The 3303-nt window shown below is 44.1% G+C and overlaps 1 pseudogene; it reads right to left on the minus strand.

The window, feature by feature from the left end:
• Positions 1–2182: 2182 nt before the first annotated feature.
• Positions 2183–2667, minus strand: LOC119509292 (annotated as a pseudogene).
• Between the last annotated feature and the right edge of the window lie 636 nt (positions 2668–3303).

Raw genomic sequence — 3303 nt, forward strand, 5'->3', positions numbered from 1 at the left:
AGGCCAACCTCAGACAGTCAAGGTCTGCACTCAAAATAAAAACCCACTGATGGGCTTTCTTTTCAACCATTCAATTTTCAGAGATTATATTGTGCGCGCCACTACTTGCTATGAGATATATAAGAAAAGTGGCTACAATGTAGCCTCTGTATCCCAGTCATTTTTATCTCCCCATCCCAGAGGGAGGAGACACGTTTAAATGCTCTCAGTTGCCCAAGAATACCTAAAAATTGAAAAAGAGTAACTGAAATGTCCCAGACCAGAGAATCACATTCTTCTCATCTTTCCAGCCACGGCTTTTCCGTCTGACATGCAGCAGGCCTCAGAACTCAGTGTCAACATCTCTGTTAGTTCAATTCATTCAACATAAGCTTAACCTGCACCAACGAAGTGCCAGGTATTGTGCTAGGTTGTTTACATACATTATTTAATTCGACCCAACAGCAACCCGATCGAAGAGAGAAGATGAGTAAAAAGGAGCTCAAAGAATTTGAATTAACTATCAGAGGCCCCAAAGCTGGAGGCCCCCCCGACTTCCCAGCCAGGCCCTTTCAGCAGTCCCCACTCGCCACACAACAGCCTGCTCAATGCTTAAAGACATTCTTTATGTTGCCATCAAAATAGCGAATCCCAAGACTTTCCCCATGCCTGCTTTCCTATGCTTTGCTTAAGTTTCCAATATTTTGAAAGACTCTAATTGCCTGCCTGAATTCATTTAGAAAAATATCTCCCTGCTTATTCAAAGACATTTAAAACTCCCTGCCTGAGCTTTTGCTCAGCGTGAGACAACCAGATTTATCACAGAATCCATAATAATCCCAGCGTAAGCACTTGACATTTTACCAAGTCATAGCTTTTCTAAAACATTGAAAACAACTCTAAGTTCCCCCATAATTCAGGTCTCAGCTCCCAGAGATTTTTAAGGGAGTGTTTAATATAATCAGTGTAGTGTTTAAGAGGGAGATACCGTTCTGAGGAAACAAAAGGAGACCTGTGTTCATCAGCCTTCTCTGCCCTTGCCCCCATCTCCCCAGCCCATTTCAGGTCAATGTGGTGGCCAGCAAGGAAGCTCAAGGGGACTGGGAGGAGGAAGAGGGGGAGGGGAGCGTGCCTTTAATTCAAAGGAGCCCCAAAGCAAATAAAGGAAAAGGTGACCGGCATTGCTTGTCTTCTGCTGTTTGCCAATGCTGCCACCTCCTGGTATAAACTGGAAATTCAGTAGAACACGTTGCCAATTCACTCCCTCATTTAGTAGATGACCACAAAGACGTTATCCTCTATATCAAGGAGGTTTAAAAAAATATCTCCAGGATTCCTAAGTTTTCTTTAAACTTGAATTCGGTATTTTCAATTTTCAAGCTCCACTTTTTAAATATATCATCTAGTAGGTGGACAATTAGAGAAACTTCCTCAATATTCTCTCGACTTCCATCACAGGCCCCTTCCAACCTATTCCTCACCCAGCAGCCAGAGTCCCCAATGACTTTTTTTTTATATATATATTCTCAAGGCCTTATTTTATTGTACTTATTAATTTTGTAAATAAGGGACCAATGGAGAATCAGTATTTAAATAACTGAAGCTGAGAAATTGCTATTTGGAGTATTATAAGCAAATTCTTTCATTCTGTGGTAAAAACTAGAATTTGTCTTCAGGAAAGGCCACTCTCTGTAGGTTTTATTGCACAGGAGCATTGGTCATTATCATAGTTTGGCTTCAACAGGAAGATATAAACCCTATCAAACCTGACTCGGTTTCTAGCCTTCAGGATTTCCGTATTTTCTCCTTACCATTTTGACTGTAAGAAATACTACTAATTCTAGATTCTAGTTATAACTAGAGTGGTTCAGTCCAAGGTAAGGAACCCAGGAGGCAACCCTTAGGATCAGGAATTTAGCTCTACAGAACTGCCTCAAACCCATCAAAACTGTCTCAATCCCCAAGGAACAGATGAGGGTACATTCTCCCACCCACTGTAAATAATGCAAACAGGTATTATTCTAAAATTTTATCAAGAGGTATCATTCTCATTTTATAAATGAAAGTAAGGTTCAAGTTTGCTAATTAGCTAAGGCTCCACATTTCTTCTTAGAACCTGGTTAAGGTGGGTTCCTGATGCTGACTATGCTCAGTCTACACTCAGATCAAAGAGTCTACACTCAAACCACAAGAGAAAAGCATTTGTTAGCATTTAATGAACCTCCCTCCACATGGCTTCAAGCCACGAGGACACAGGCTCCCCCCACACCCTTGATCTTCTCCTCAGCTCTTCTGCTGAAGAATTTGGCCTTCACGATGACAGGCTGCTTTGGGAGCTTTCGCTTCCCCAGAACTTTGTAGTAGCCCAATCGTACCACATCAATGATATGGGAGCAACTCCAGTCTTGTTTTTAGCAGCATTTACCCGTGTCTGCTCACTGACTAAGGTCCACAATTTATCAAGGTTGACAGCTGGACAGAAGCTCTGGTTCCTCTTCTAGTGATAATGTCTCATACCAACCTTCCCAAAGTAACCTGGGTGATATTTGTCAAAGTTGATCCTGTGGGGTGATGCAGGCCACCAGCACTACCGCGGCCTCTCGGATGCTTCCGATGTTTGCCGATACAGTCGTGGCCATGGCTCACGTGGCCCCGGAGTTTCCGGGTCTTTCTCAATCTGGAAGGCATGTCAGCGGCCGAGACGAAAGAGCCCCAATGACTTTCAATTGTACTTGGAATAAATCCCAATTTTTTGCCTTGTTTCATAAGGAATCCTAAAGCGGTAGCCTGCAATCCCAATTTGCAGCAGTTCTGGAGGTGTGTGTGTGTTTTACTTTCCTTTAGGTCAGGCACCCCTATTTCCTCAGGCTGCTGCTCGTCTCCCCCAGCTGGCATCAGCAAGCATCAGCAAGCACCTGGCTCCAACAGGGCAGTGATGGACCAGCAGCTTCAACCTCACCTGGGAAATGCACATGTTCAGGCCCCACCCAGACCTACTGAGTCAGAACCTCTTAAGCTGGTTACTAGAACTCTGGGTTTTAACAAGCCCTCCTGGTGACTGTGAGAACCACTGAAGCAGACAGAGAAGGCCCCTGACTTTGGGCAGGCAACAGGCAGCTCTCTTTACACGGCCCATACTTTTCAACAACAAAAATATCGGGGTGCTGGATACACAAAGGGCAGAAGGCAGGGTAGGGGACAGAGAGCAGGTGTGAAAGCACTGGAATTTCTGGACCTTTCAAAGGTTCCTAAACAGTCCAGAACAGAAGATTTCAAATCAGAGGTGTCCCCCCCCCCAAAAAAATGGGGCATCCATTGCTGGAA

The sequence above is a fragment of the Choloepus didactylus genome, chromosome 14, assembly GCF_015220235.1.
Source record: "Choloepus didactylus isolate mChoDid1 chromosome 14, mChoDid1.pri, whole genome shotgun sequence".
Taxonomy (NCBI): Eukaryota; Metazoa; Chordata; class Mammalia; order Pilosa; family Megalonychidae; genus Choloepus; species Choloepus didactylus.